Source organism: Cydia strobilella, chromosome 4 (assembly GCF_947568885.1).
Source record: "Cydia strobilella chromosome 4, ilCydStro3.1, whole genome shotgun sequence".
Lineage (NCBI taxonomy): Eukaryota > Metazoa > Arthropoda > Insecta > Lepidoptera > Tortricidae > Cydia > Cydia strobilella.
The window spans coordinates 15,837,835-15,854,729 of record NC_086044.1 but is presented as its reverse complement, the minus strand read 5'-3'; the positions used below and the strand labels follow the sequence as shown (position 1 = coordinate 15,854,729).

The window sequence follows — 16,895 nt, the reverse complement described above, 5'->3', positions numbered from 1 at the left end:
TCACGTGCGCGATCGCTATTGATTTCCATTTAATTCGACGCGTGCCGGTGGCGAGTGCGCTGCCCGACCCATCAACGACAAATTGCATCCACCTTCGGCGCCTTCATTTCTACTGATTGAGGTGCGATTGATTTCGTCTATTTGCTTGGATTTGTTTTGTATTGTCTTTTTGTTTAGTGGTAGCGTGGAGAACAGGAGGCGAAGTCCAGTTTTAAAAATATGGTCTTGATTTGATATTAGTGTCAGTAAATCCCTTGCGCTTTTATTTATTGATGTAAGTAAAGATGCACCGGCACTATACATAGATTTTAGGTTATGCCTTCATTTAAACACGACTGAGAATGCAACAGATGATTATCTATCTAAACAAATACAGCAACTACCAATACCTAAATATACTCTTCCGCGCCGTTTCCTCTGGGAACCGAGATCCGATCAATTAATTTTTGGGCGGCGTAAGCCATCTCTAAATGTATGCTTATGCTTACATTACGTATGTATGGTAAGTATATATTTTTTATCATCATCTTCATCATCTTCCTTGCGTTGTCTCGGGATTTTGCCATGGCTCATCGGAACCTGTGGTCCGCTTGGCAACTAATCCCAAGAATAGGCGTAGGTACAAGTTTTTACGAAAGTGACTGACCTGACCTTCCAACCCAGAGGGTAAACTAGGCCTTATCGGGATTAGTCCGGTTTCCTCACGATGTTTTCCTTCACCGAAAAGCCACTGGTAAATATCAAATGATATTTCGTACATAAGTTCCGAAACTCATTAGTAAGAGCCGGGGTTGGAACCCGCGACCTCTGGATTGAAAGTCGCACGACTCGCACGCCCTTAATACCGCTAGGCCACCACTCCACCAGCGCTTATACTAAGAAATGTAAAAACAGTGCTCCTGTATTTGAATAACCGTATCTTTAACCCCCGGCATAAGCAGAGGGGGTTTAAGATTAACGTGTATGTGGCAAATTAACTCCCAAAGGGATGAACCGATTCCGATTAAACTTTTTTATTAAGTCTCCGGCAAGCTCGGCCGAATTTCACCTTCCCATACAAACGGAGTTCCGTTCTCATTTTAAAACTACGTGTTGGATTGTAATAAAACTTTGCACATACAATGTTATGAGGTATATCTAGGTCTGAAATTAGTTTATATAGCTTTAGTATATAAAACAATCGAAATATAGCAAAAACAAGTTTGGTATGAAAAACTTAAATTCGTTGTATTTTATTTTACTATGGTACTGTACTGAAGCTACATAAATAATTGATCGTACTTTATTCTTCTTAGCTATGTATTGAGATAACTTTAAATTCAAATCTTGAAGTATTAGTATTTATTTAGTGTTGTACCTATAATATTAACAACCAATGGCACCAAAAAGGGTACCATAACGCAGCGGTTCTCAAACTTTTTTGGTGACGGATCCCTTTTGGGAAGCGAAATATTTGACGGAGACCCAAATAAAAAAAAATCGTTTGTCACTGTAGACCAGACATACCTATAAAAGAGCTGGTTTTTTTTTAAATTATTATTCCAAGTATTCTCGCGGAGCCCCAACAGAGGGTTTGCGGAGCCCTAGGAGCACACTTTGAGAATGGCTGCCATAACGAAACCACATTGAAACACTTCTGACAACAATCGGTCAAAACTGATTGTATAAATGCTACTGATGTATGTAATTTTTTTACATATATCTACTCATATCTACTTAACATTTTGCCAATGAGTGAATTTTTTACTGTTTCATACAGTTTTAAACACTGAAATAACTCCGAGATAGCCCGAACAGAGGCTGTTCGTATATATACATAAAGAAAATATATCGCTCCTCTACCGCTTTCATTAGTCTGCAACATTTCAGAACGAGCAGGGCATCACGTCCGCGGACAATGCGGCCCAAGACAAAGCAGCACTTCGATTGTGCCCGATGATTGATCAATCAGTACATTAGAAAGGATGGCTTAATTGAGGCAATTTCGTGCGTTTATTTGTACTGACGAACGCGACGGTGGGCCCAAATTGCCTTCCATTGTAAGTGCAGCTATCGTTGCTGAGGAAGCTACGTGGCTACCTCAAGTGTACCTATACTAAGGTAATTACGTAAAGAAATAGCTTTGTGTAAGGTATTATTCTGGTGAAATAGATTTTGTGTACCAACTATTTTGTATCAAGAAGTCGGTACCTAGTCCTGGAATATGTTTCATGAATATAATAAATATATAGGTAAGGATATTTACTTCAAATATAATATTTCTAATAATATTTTCAAACTACAATAGGTTTCTAATGCGAACAAGTACCTAACCACAGGTACCGTTAGACCCTTCAACCAGACTATAGCCCAAAAGAGATGGTCTTAAAGTAGGTCTTCTTTTGGGTGTGACTTACTAATACGCAGTTAAAATCAAAAAGAATATTGTTATTGATAGTAACTATTCATGTTTATATTTATATTCTATTTAATGTTGATTATATCTGGACTGTAGACTGCGCATAATAATAGTGCAACTTCAGAAACCTGTGTAATAAGTAGTATAAATCCAAATTAAGTAATTACACCAATTGATAGTCTTTGATAGTGAATCGCGGGGTCAGTTCAGCAAACATTCACCGGTCCTACCTACTTCCGGCTGCCTAATCGTAAATATTTGATAGGTGCTTATTATCCGCATGCCCGGCCCTACCCGGTACCCGCTGCCCGCTGCTTACGTAGTAAACCAATATCCGCAAAAGGACAAAATATCGCTACAAATAAACGTTTAAGTTTATGGACTCGAAAGATATTACCGATTCGTGGTCTCCTTTTTCTTCGTGGTTCCCGGACGGCCATCTTGGCGACATGTGGCGGTAGATTTAGGCGGGAAACGTGCCCCGGTATATTAGATTATGTCGAAATGAATTGAGCGCTACTATTGGATATGTTATTGACGTAGATTTGCGATCGGAGGAACGAACTGATATTTCGTATTGTTATTAAAGGCGCTCCCCGCGGACGTGCGCCGGGTCTCAAGTGCCCCGCCCGATAGGGCGCCCTTATGGACCTATCGTTTAGTTAGGCCTCTTTATATTTTTCTTATGTAAATACGGTTTCATATCCGATGAGCTTTATTTATGTGGGAATCGTTTTAGCGAGATAAGTCTCTTGTGCTCCAGTGTTCACCTCTCGTGATGCATGTAAATTTTGTTTGGGTATACCTATTGATTTATGTTATCCTTTGGTTCTACTTTTGTTTATTTTTAAAAAGTACACGTATTATACATTTATTATGCATATGAGAATAATGCTTACGTGTTTGACCCTATGGTTGAATGGTAGTAAATGACATAGGGCTATTGCCTATTTTACAATATTTACTTACTTAAATTATAAGTAGGTAACTCCGTCAGGAAATTATTTCTGTTTTGTGTAAAAAAGTTACATTACAATATTTATTTATTTTACTAATGAAATTAATACTTTGAAACATTAATTCATTACTTATAGAATTTTATTAAACGAGCTGTAAGGTTTAGTAAAAATTTTTTCGTGTTTTTATTGCCTATCCTAAATTCAAATTTGTTAAAATTTACTCTAATATACATGTAGAGTACAGTCGTGTTTAAAAGAAGAAGAAGCATTTAAGTGTCGCGTCGAGATCAAAGGACGGGACGGTGCCAGGCGAGTGCTGGTCTTCAAGGGTTTCGGCGAGGCAAACAGAAGCGCCGGTACAAAGTACTTTGTAGTACCATGTGGTGCAAGTTACATGAAACCCGTTACTGATGCGCCGACGAAATGTTTCCAAGATTGCAAAATTTTACAGGCAGAAACATTTTGAAAACTAAATGAAATTTAACTTTTCGAAAATGAAAAATTATTTTGATTCTAGTGAAGTTTTCCAGTTCTTTTTTATATTGGGGACATCTTACACAGATCGACCTAGCCCCAAACTAAACATAGCTTGCACTAAGGGTACTAGAGGCGACGATATAAACATACTTACATAGATAAATACATACTTATACAGGTCGTCCTTAGCCATTGGACAAACCCTGAAATCCCACGTAGGGTTACTTCTCAGGAATGCTCTAATGTTAATATTTTTTTAATTAGAACAAAAGAAAGAAATATTTTTTTCAATCAAAAGTTATTTCCAATAATCGACAACAAAAAGAAAGATACTGTATAACAATTTGTGCGAAAGTGCACCAGCTGTGGTCACGGAAAGACTGACGTCCCGGCAAAATGTCAACGGAGATCTAAGTAAACAACACTAAACTACCCGAAATTAGTTTATAAAAATGTTCGAGGTAGACACGGAAACATTTAAATGTAAACAATTCCAAAATAACCTAACCTAACCTAACCTACGTGTATAATATAATAGAAAACGAGTATAATAGAAAACCTTTACTGTACCTACACTTATGTACGGTGGTATTCAAGAATCTGAAATTGTTTCACAAAAACGCTCATGCTCACGTATTTTTTTAGTCTACTGAAGAATTCTTAAATGGAGCTTTTAGCTACTTAATTGACCTATTTCCATATAACATACAAAATCCGCTTGTCGATTTCACTTGCGGCACAGTTTCGGCCGAGGGCGCGGGCCAGCGGCGCGCTTTGATGTCGCGAGGGTAGTTATGAAAATTAATAAAGTGAACGACGTGTAATTGCTTCCGATAGCTTCTGCGCCAGCGCATCGGCGCAGGCGCTTAACGAGCAACACTAACTGTATTAAACGCTTACGCTCATTCTTTATTTATAAATATTGAATAAAAAAACCACTACATTATTATATTACACAAGCAAAGAAAGTCGTTTGTTTATTAGTAATGTGAATGAAATTAACTTTCGAGGTAATATTTTTTAAATAATTATACACAAAGGTAGGCACTATGATGATAAATAGAGGATTCATTACTGGTTATGGATCACACATGTTATGGAAAGATGCCAGCATGAAAGCAAGTACTTACCTACCTAATTATCTTAACTTTGTGTAAGTAAGTAATGTAAATTTTACATGTAAAATTACAAAGAAAGTAGGAAGCTTAGCAAACATTTAACTTTAGCTTTACGTTCATGTACGCTGTAATTGTTGTTATATTTTTAGCTTGTATAATTCATTTCGGTAAAAAGCTACATATATAAATACTAAACAATCGAACGTCTATACCTAAATCAGGTTGAAGTTAAAACCATGTCTTTATCTCATACAATTTAACAATCGGCCATTTAAGATACTAACGCAGCAGTAATTCGAGCACCTGTCAGTCTGGCGAGCTTTAGGATAGCGTTATCGCCGTGCGCACGCGGCTCAAAGTTTACACCGGCAGACAGTAGCGCTTTTATGTTCGGCGGCCTCTTAACTAATTGCTTTCTGTTTGAGGGCTGTAGTGACTGCAAGATGGGATGGCAAAGAGTCTTTTTTATGAGAAAAAATAAATATACCTACTTATCGAAAAGTATGAAAACATAATGTTTTCAGTAATAGTTTAAAAATTCCTAATGCTATTTATCACTTCAAAAAAATATTGATGAACATTGTTGATTAGAAATTAAGTTTTATATTAGTATTTATTTATATTAAGACAATCCAGCGGATGGGCTGGATTGTCAATAGCAGAATTGCAGCAATTGTAAAATGCAGCTATATTTTTAATACTTTATATATTTCTTTTAAACGCATACTTAACGTCAACTTTATAAACACGCATGTTAGAGATATTTGAGATTTCGACCCGATGCAACGAATAAAATAATAACGTTAAAAGAAACCTATCAATAAAACTCAACTTAACGTGTCCCGAAATAAAACACTTTGTTATTAAGTTGACAAGCAACCGTAAAAATGTTCCTTTAAAATGTAAAATAAACAGATCAATCATGTTAAAGTGATCCCACCGGGCTCGCATCGAATCCCCGAAAAGAAGCCTACGTAAGCGTCTATTATATAAAGCACAGATGTTACCACAAGACCGATTTATTACCCCGTTCCCCTCGCACAAACGCAATGCAAACTGGACTGAGCAAGATAGAAAATAAATGTGATACGGATTTTTTTATTTTATTTTTCAAAATAAGAATTGTTCTATATTCGTGAGAGTGATTGACACGCGGTCGCCGGCGGCGCCCCCCGACGCGCGGCAGTAAGCGTTCACAAGATGGCCCTCGCATTATTATCATTTTGTAATTTATTACGCTAATTATGAAAGGCCCGTATTTAAAAATGAAACAAAGGTATTACAGCGGCCGTTTCTGTAAAAGCTCCGCGGACGTGTGGCGTGCTACTTTTTGAGCAAATAAATCTAGGAGCGCGGCCATCAATCAACTTGTCAGATGGACGGGAAGTCCCGTTTCACATTATTATGTAGATCCGTGATTAAAGCATTTAAAAAAGTAACGAATTCACAATATGTAGGTGTAACATTAACGTAACCCTTTAATTTCTGACATGTTGTATAAAAAGGGAAGGGTTCGCGTTTGATACGACGTTATTTAGGGACTGAGTCGTAGCACTGCATGTTGACGAATAGTCTGGTGTTCAGGGTACATACTATCACGAGAGGATTACAGAGAATGCATGGATATATTTAATAAATCTATATCCCATTGGGGCTACGGCGGGTTGTAATTGGGTCCACGCTACGACGTGAGAAGACTAGCCATCGGCCGATCCCGGCTCGCTGCCCGCTGCCCACACCCATATATAAACTATACACGTAATTGGAACTTTGACAAGATAACACCATCCCCTAACTATTTATGATACCTACGATACGATCTTCGTCTCAAGACAAACTCACAGAGTAACAAAGTTAAGACAAATTTCGACTTGTCATTAAAACAATTCACGACTTCGAAAGGGAAGATACGAGTAACTACTCGTAAACCCTACAAATGAAACTTTGATACTAACCCTAATTAGTCTAAGGAAGATTATCTTGACGACTTAAACTCTCAAACTCAGCCAATTCTGGTGCGGATCTATCGAGCGTGTGAATTTACAGCCAGTTTAACAAATGTACATGGCAACAATCAACAACTAAGCAGCCTAAATACCACCTCCTTGCCATTAATATTGGTGCATCACCCCCACACTTTGTTCTATTTAGCGGTCAATAAAAAAGAACAATAGGTGGCATGCGAATGCAGCACGTTAAACAACTTCAAATTCGATTTAACAACTTCATTATAAAATCTCCCAGAGCGTTACAGTGTTATATTAGACAAAGGTTCAAGGATAAGGCTAGCGTACAACGTAAGTAAGATGGGGTTTGACGCACGTTTCGACGCCTCCCTCGCGGGGTGACTTTAAGCCGCACTTGCAATTGAAACATCGCCGCCGAATTTCAAACGGCCCTGGCTTAACGCATCTCGCACTCCACTCGATACCCGTCTCCTAACTTGTAATTCGGGGCTTAGGCGCCGAAATAACGCAGATTCACGACTTAAGGAAGAAATCTTGAAGCTGAAGCGTTGTGTCGTTAAACACACCCAAACGTAAGTAGTTATATGAGAGTATACATATAACTAATCTTGCATAGAACCGGGTAGGCTAAAGTGGATAGTTATAAACGATGCGGACAGCACAGACATTTGACACGAGAACAAAACGACTTGAGCGGGCTCAGAAGACGTCACAGGATTCGTGCTGTGTCCACTCCGCAAGACTACGTGGTCACGAGAGTAATCCTTATTTATGGCAAGACGCCTTGCGACGCCTCCGCCGGACCAACTATTTGTCAGGCACTTGCGACTCGCACAGCATCAATCTGGGATGTTGGCTTAGCGATCTCGACGACGCTTCACGACCCGCACAGCTGCCCATCCGTCTCAGCACTATCGAAATTTGTTGTTACGGGCTGAATCATTTGAACTACTGACCGCGTTATAAAGAGCGTGACGTAACAATCTATTATCTACCTGGGTCATAAATTCAAAATGGACGTAAAGTGGCCAACAAAAGTGAAACTGAGTCACCCTCAGAGCAGTAATTCAACAGGAGCACGGCCGGACAAACAGCCCCGGGCCGCAGCCTACTCGTTAGGCGATCACTCTAAATTACGCGCAATATACGCGGGCCATCTCTCATTATTACGACTCTATTTTGGTAAGTCACAACAGCGGGCGTGGTGGTCATTGCGGGCGGTAACCGCTCACCATTATCCCTGTATCACCCGCTGCAACTTTTTTTCACAACACTGACCAGTACCCCTATGCGGGGTGCCGTATGAGATAAAATCGTAAATTATAGCCCAATTCCATGGCTGTTAAGACTTGACAGATGAAAAGGCTTATGATGCGGAGACTGTCGGGGCTGAATCGTTAACATTCGAAATAAAATGGGGGTACTTCACTATAAAGACATTTAGTGATGATTAACGTCCACTTTCTTTGTTTATGGTGTAGTGGCGAGTAGGTACAATGCATTTCAATGATTTTTTTTTATATGCAAACATTAGAAATTTAACAAAACGGTTTTGAAATGAGGTTGTAAAATATTTTTTTCCATATTTAAGGCGTCCACTTTTATAGAACCAGGGTAACATAATCATGGAATGTTTATCGACCCAATTCAACATTTTTAAAATGTTCTCCTCACTAGCGCTTTCCCTATCGCATCGTAAAGAAGCCCAGGGTGCGCTAAGTAACCTAACGCGAAGATTTAGTGTTAGCACTATTTTTTATGAATGTGACTCCCATCTAGCCCTCGCATCCCCAGGATTTTTCTTTAAAATGTACATTTTCTTTAGTCAAAAGTTATTTGATGATAAATTAATTTACCTACATATATGGAACTCAGTTGTTCCCTTAACCATACTTTGCGAGGTTAAAGATCAAAGACCAATTTTTAAAAAGCGAAAAATAAGTGTCTGATTCATATGTACGTTCAGCTGATCAGATGTCGATTACAGTGATTATTTTTTCACGATTTTGAAGTGTGTAACATAGTAAAACTTCTCTAAGTTTAGTTGTTTTGTATGTTATGTACGTTAGATTAAAATCCTCGTTAACGTTAAGTGTCACCGGCAAGCTCGGCCGAATTTCACCTTCCCATACTAACGGCGTTTCGTTCTCATTTTAAAACTTCGTGTTGGATTGTAATGAAACTTTGCACATACAATAACATGAGGTATATCTATGTCTGTAATTAGTTTATATAGCTCCAGTTTATAAAACAAACGAAATAGAAGAAAAACAAGTTTGTATGAAAAACTTAAATTGGCTGTATTTTTTTAACTATGATATACCTTATCCCATTGTAAGTACAACGTTTCAGAGCAATCTAGCTGCGCAACTACGTTTGTATGGAGAACCGAGCTTGCCGGGGACTCTTGAGATAGCAGTGCCTAAAATCAACAGTAAAGATACAACAGGTTGATACTGGCTGAATAAATAAATAAGTAGATAGATATTAGAGTTGTAGAGAAACGAATTCACAGAATAAGTATGTACGAAAGTTATTAATGTGATTATCGAAGCTTATGTAAATTGAAACAAGAAACTAATCGTTTCCCTCAATAGTTATTAAGTACACGGCGAATATATGTATTGAAAAATATAGTACCAACAGATAAAAACTGATCATATACAAAGACTGAGTGTGACACTAAATGTAATAACAATAATCAATAGTCATCGTATTTCCCGTGTAATCTATTCTCACCTTATGGGTCTAAAGGGGCCCACTGACTATCAGTCCGCCGGACGATAGCGGCCTGTCAGTTAGAACAAAAATTTGACAGTTCCGAACAACTGATAGGCCGATATCGTCCGGCGGACTGATAGTGAGTGGGCCCCTTTAGATCTCGTAAGTGGCGCGGTCTACTAGAAGCCTCAGCGTTTAGAGATTGACAGTTATTGTTTTGCTTGTAAAGATCGGATTTGTGCTAAAGAGTGTACGTATACTAGTAGAAAAGACAGCGTGGGCGCACTGCCGTAACAAGCAGCATTGTGGCATTGATGATGCTGAGATATATTACACAACACTTATGGCATCCACGTGGCGCCAACACGAACAATACGCCATTACGCGCAGAGCAACCCAGGCTGTGGACAGTCCTCCAGGTATAGAATACTCCACGTCCAGGTAGAGCTAGGTAATGGAAAATGTCTTTTATGTTTTTGACGTGATGAAGAATAGATACTGCAATTGGTTTCAACATAATTAACAAATTAAAGAATGTTTTGCTGTTCTGCTGCCAGTGCTTAAAAACGGATGTAAAATACTTATATTAAAGGATATATATTCATCTCGTTATTGGAGCCACGTCTATTATCAGGGGTATATACTATACATCTAGGTATTTTATAGCACTTCGTCCGAGTAGATAACACACATACATATAGCAGAAATATTTATAAAATAGATTCTAATAGGATAAGCCATACGAAGGCTAGCTACGCAACTCAATGTAAAATTTATTCTCAACCGGAACATACTTTGCCATTTATGCATCTTTTTCCCAATTTTTTACTACTTACCAAATTTCTATGAATTAGAATTTACTAAAGTTTATCTCGTAGGATTTCTAATAACAATAATACAGTTTGTAATATTTCCCTAACCATTGACCCCTCTGAATCCCACACCTTCTCTGTAACTACTCAGAGATAAACAATCAAGCAAAGCAGTAATAGACTGTCGCATCGATGTCCTATGCTACACTACAGGTAATCATGGCACAGCAAATCAATGACTTTGAACTTTATTATACAAGGATAAAGTTCATGGAAACTGTCACAGTAACTCGCGCCGTTCAGCTATGTGGGTTTAGCGTCATGTTCAAAATGCGATTATTAAATTAAAGCACAAGGACCGTTGAACGCCGGACCCCCGCCGCTCGAGGGCCATTCTCTTCACCCACAAATATGCTCCATTCGACCACTACACAGATTTGTGCCGGGATAATATCAATGTGATACGTCGTGTTTGTGTTTGGACATGAATGATGGAACGGTTAGCGACAACAAATGTCAATGAGGGTGAAGTGGCGTTTAGGGACATTTCTGAAAATAGATGACGCTTCGCTATCGTAATTTGAATTTAATGTTGGGCTATTAGAACACAATGTAGGTAGGTACATTTTGGGCTTAACATACAGCACAGACACAGCACAGTGTAATCAGACCTCTTGACGTGTCATTGTCCATAAAGAACGAAGGCAGGGAAATAGTTACCATATGGTACATATGCACTAACTAAAAAGATATAAGTACCTAGTAAAAGATGGCACACTTTATATAACAGAATAGGTACGTGTGATAGACGACTTGCACCGACAACGATTGGTAGAAAAAAGAAGTTCTCGAAAGACACTATTAGAAGGTGACAGTACTCAAGTATTTGCAGACTGGATATATAAGTAACTAGCGACTCGCCCCGGCTTCGTACGGGTCCACAAATTATACACAAAAACCTTTCTCAAGAATCACTATATCGAGAGGTGAAAACCGCATGAAAATTCGTTTAGTAGTTTTTGTGTTTATCGCGAACATACAAACATACAGACGCGGCGGGGGACTATAACAGTTATTACAAGACTATAAGTTGACAAGACCACCAAAGATAGGAAAGTGTTAGAAGAAACGGATTTACAAAATCCTCTTAGAATGCCATGCCATTGGTATCCATTACACGGAATACAACGGAAAACATCCAATTCATGGCAATAAATACAAATAAACAATCGTGCCTTTACGAGCTATGACAAATCCGAATTACAATCATAACCTTTATCCAGCGCATTCTCGGCGCATTCGGGGCAATAAAATAACTCATGTCCAATTTATGTTAATACAATAAATACTGACATAAATAATTCTGACCAAAAGTCTAGAAGACAATTCAAATTTATGTTTGAAAAGAACTTACTGTCTTAAGTACCGGCAACAAACTCAAATTGAATGATTTGTGTGAAGCTGAAGAACCATACCCAAAGGCTATCTACTTGCTAAGATACTACAGCCTATATATAGGCGAATCATTTATGGGATGAGGGATTTTCAGTGTAGTTATCTAAAGTCATTAAGAAAGAAACAAAATACTTAATAAATTTCTATTCTATTTGTATTTCTTATCTATCACTTTTTGTTCCATAAAGGTAGAATGTTAAGATACATATTGCCATGACGCGTTCATTAACTTCAATGCCTACAGGAGAAAAAAATACATTTCTCGATTGTTATTTCAATTTACATATCTCCAGGCGTTCGGCTACAACTTACAACACAAGTGTTCACGCGAACGAACTTCAACCGCAATAATACTTCATAGCAAATAATTGTTTTAAAGTACTGTCATTAAAAAGAAAGAGCGACAAACCGACAGATGCTCGCGGCCATCTTGCGGCCGACGTGGCATTGTCTGTCGACTTCGTGACTTTGTGGTCACAATGTCTCCATTTAAAATCAAATTTTAGTATTTCCAAAATTACCAGAAATACCAGCCAAAAGGTGCAAGCGTCGTGCATGTGAGCAACGGCGTAATTTGTAGATATTCGTTGCGGTCTGCTACGAATAACTGCGTTAAAATATGGTACGAAAGCATGTATTGCATACTTAGACCGGTTGGTATATTTATAATAAGGGTTTCTTAACCACTAAGGAATCCGTATTCAGCAAGGAAATAAACCGTTTTATTTAGTTATATTTTCGCCATTATTTGTAGCTTTTTCAGGGTAACCTCCCCTAGTAACAACACTGGGGATGCCTTTTTTCCCTTCAATCTAAGTGTGGTGGTAACGTTGGATAGGTAGGTATTTTTCGGTCTGTCCGTAAAAAACGTAGACTTCACACGATGCTGTGTTTTTGACCTACTGAAATAGTAACTGCTACAGAACCACACACCGACCGTTGACCGATATTATGCTCTAGGCCGGTTTTTGTTGTTATTTTTACTCCAAAAGTACTATTTTATGCAGACCTGAATTCTTAGCAGATTTCTCCACATCCAATTTTCAGATGTGCAGGTTGCCAAAAAGTTGGAAAAGTAATCGGAAATTACTGAAAATATAAGAAAACTGAACTGAACTGAACTATAAGTATTATTAGAGTTGTAATTTCGCACGCCATGCGCTTTACGCAGTTTCTATCTGTGGAAACTTGTAATTGGCTCACTGCTTCTATGTTATTACCAGATTTGTTACTTTAGCTGTAAGTTTTCCTAACAAATAAAATATATGCAATAAATAAAATAAAATTTCATTTTGGAAATAGAGAATTTAATTCCCTATCTATACAAAAGTGCGAAATTATCTCAATTTCGCATAATATTTTAAACTTTTTCATCGGTCCACCATACCCACAATATCGACAAAAGCAGACTTTTTTTAACGCGACAAATTACAGGATTTCACTTTACTCGTAAAAGTACAATTTTTAAAAGTGCTCATCATACGGTTGGTTAAGTTAAGAGTCCCCGGCAAGCTCGGTTCTCCATACAGACGTAGAACGTTACGCTCTCATTTTAAAACGACTAGCTAGATTGCTCTGAAAATTTGTAATTACAATAGGATAGGGTCTGTAATAAGTTTATGTAGGTTCAGATACAGTAGTTAAAAAAATACAGCTAATTTTTATTTTTCATACAAAACTTGTTTTTTGCTCTATTTCGTTTGTTTCATATACTAGAGCTACATAAACTAATTACAGACCTAGATATATCTATATATCATGTCATTGTATGTGCAAAGTTTCATTACAATCCAACGCATAGTTTTAAAATGAGAACGAAACTTCGTTTGTATGGGAAGGTAAAATTCGGCCGAGCTTACCGGGGACTTAAATAATAAATAAGTAAGGTCAAGGTGGATAAGATCGTCAATCAGGTAAGACCGTCTACAAGCTCTTTCGTCGCTTCTAACTCTTGCGCTTGTAAACATACTCGTCTTACAGAAGGTCGGCAGAGTAGAAGGAGCGGAGCTCTACCTTTCTGACTATATATGATCGACGCACATATACTACAAATACGAGAGATCTTGCTCTATGACGATCTTCTCCACATTGAACTTACGTACCTTTGTAGCGTCCTTTTTAACGAAACTAATATCTTAATAGTTGTTTATGTGACTGCTACATAATGAAAGGCATTAAAACTCGAGTGTGGGTTTATGAAACGAACGTAGTGAGTTTCATAAAAGAATCACACGAGTGTTTTAATGCCTAATTATGTACAGTTCCATACACTGCTATAGCTACACACATATTATAAACTTTCTATGATATATTCACTAACCTTGTATTACAGCCGACATTGGGGCATAGTTGCTTTCTGGCGGAATTCGCGGATATGAGGTGGCGTCTCCGAAATATCTTTATCGCACATTTTACACGAAACTTTTGCTAGAGTTACTTTAAAACCAGCAAAACAAATTATTTTTTACTTAAAAACTAATTAAAAGATAAACTGCACGTCAAATGGCGGCAAAGAAAACTTTTTTCACGCATGTCACGCATCAGTAGTTTTTTTTTTATCAGACAAATTAGAGTGGGGGTCGATTGCCACATCGTTCGATACCAACTAACAAGCGAGATTTGTCAAATTTGTATGCAATTGACATTTCATTTCGAATAAAACGTCATCTCGACTGATTAATTTTTAACAAGCAGAAACGTCTGCGATCGATGAAATTTATCTCGACTGATATTCAAATCGAGAGGTCAAATCAAATTTCTTTGTTTTTCAGAGACGTTCGAAATTTGAATAAAATAATATTATCGTAATCGATGTTATTATTTAGCAATAATAACATTTTCACAGATAAAAAAATTTGCTGTAACAAAACAGTTTATCTTAATGTTGGCCATTATTTACGGATTTTGAATATGTGTATAGATAAAATAATAAAAATACATATTATTTCCCCTAATTTACGCCCAGCACAGATATACCAAAACACTTAACTGCAATGATAAAAACAATACATACGCATGCGAGACAAGTGCTGTGGAGCGTGAAATTGCCATCTGCGTCGCGAACATTGGTAAACGCACGCGTAAGTATGTACTTACTCTAGGTACGCACGTTACCACCGATTCCCGCCCTCATTAGGGTCCCAGCAAAAGCATTGTATAAAGTCACAATATTTTTGTCATTACAAAAATGGATCAAAATTCTTTTCGTTGTCTTGTTTCTGACCACTGCGCCACGCTTCTATTTTTGTCTTTTATCAAATAAATAAAAAAAGTTGAGTGCGTTTGCATGTCTTTCTGTAGATTATAATGCTCTTGAGAAAAATTTAAAACTAAATTTCACCCCATACATAAAGCTCCACTCCGTCACATTTTTGGGGACAGAAAACAAGACAACGTAAAGAATTTTAACCCAAATATTCAATTATATTAATCGAACTAACAGGAAAAAGAACAAAGACGTTTTGTTTTTTAAGCCTAACTGCGGAAGTACCCAGACTAGTCCCAGAGGTTAGACACTTCAGAAAACCATCAATTATAATTTTTAACAAACATCGGTCTTTATTTCCGCTTTGATTGCTGACGCTAGCCCATATCTTTTACACAACTATCAATTGCTACTTGACCCTACCTTTAAAAGTAACGAGTCCAAGCTTGATGTGGTTGCATCATCAGATCACCTCTTGCGAAAGTTTACCTACCAAATTTTAGCTCAATCCGCATACCGCGCAGTGGCAGTATTTAGATTCAAATTTAACATATAAGTTTTCCATCAAATAAATACAAAACAGAAGTATACCTATATATGTAAGTACGAGTACAGCAGGTAAGCTTATCAAAACACCCGAGGATGCAGTGTTGACTAGCACTTTTCTGTATTAAACTTGAAGCACGGTGCGGGTCGCTATAGTACTTTTTAAATTAAAGGAAAACCTAACAATATTTTCGTAGCAGGAGCCTGATTATGCCAACTCAAAGGGCAGTCCAAACGGGTTGATCAAATCGACAGATTTGATCAGAAAAGAAATTTGCGACAATCTCCAATTAAATCACCAATTTTAGATTTATGGTAGGTAATATGAGAGCACTCTACATTTAAAAAAGCCCCCAAACGCGAATACTAGCGTCACAAATTGGTATTTTTGCGTTCGCACCTCCATTTTATCGGTAATATCGGTCATAATCGGCGGTTGAAATCGGACATCGTACGCAGTACACCTGATTTGATCAGACAATTTAATCAGATTGACGAAAAATTGTTCCGGTCTGGACTGGACTTTATTGTTCATTTTCACCAGACACAGCCGTAAAGACTGAAGTAAAGCTTCTAGGAGTTTATTAATCAAGTAGAACTGGGCTTAGTGGTATTTTTCTCCAAGGATGTCGTATTCATTATTTCTCGAGAAGGCGGGCGGCATGATGAGAAATTAATCCGGGGGCGGGCAGGTGGCCGGCCGTCGCCGCAGGTGCTGTGTGGGCCAATTTGCGACAACCAGTGTCGCCCAAGCCTATGTACGCGGTATAATCCAACCAGATACGTCTTCGACTAATACCGCGGCGTCTTAAGATTTTTTATCGCCAAGTTCCCGGGGCTTCAGAGGGCCTACCGCGAACCACGTTCGACGTGTTGCCTCTCTGTTGCACTTGTAAATTTGTACGTAATTGTAATACATAACTGCCCGCATAAGAAAACTAGTATGGTTATTTAAAATCTTAAGACATGTAGCGGATACAACTCTTTTACAACAAATATATACAACGCTAGCACAATCTATAATCTCGTACTGCATACCAGTTTGGGGAGCCGCAGACAAAACTAAATATCTGGAAGTAGAGAGAGGGCAGAGGTACTTACTAAAAACTATGTACTTCAAGCCTCGAAGATACCCCACTACAGAACTGTACGCACATTGTAAGGCACTTAGTATGCGTAAATTGTACGTAACCTCCGCAACCTTAAAACTCCACAGCTCTATACCGCTTAATCTCAA

General features: G+C 38.0%; 1 protein-coding gene across 4 annotated transcripts in view; it reads right to left on the bottom strand.

The window, feature by feature from the left end:
• The window catches only part of LOC134741094 (uncharacterized), a 74,267-nt gene that overhangs the window by 50,742 nt on the left and 6,630 nt on the right, over positions 1–16,895 (bottom strand). Inside the window, exon 3 of one of the 4 annotated variants that reach the window (XM_063673865.1) lies at positions 10,977–11,001. The exons of the other annotated variants lie outside the window; for them this stretch is intronic. The gene's annotated coding sequence lies outside the window, so the exon portion shown is untranslated. Of the gene's footprint in view, positions 1–10,976; positions 11,002–16,895 lie in introns of those variants that run through there. 4 annotated transcript variants of the gene reach the window in all.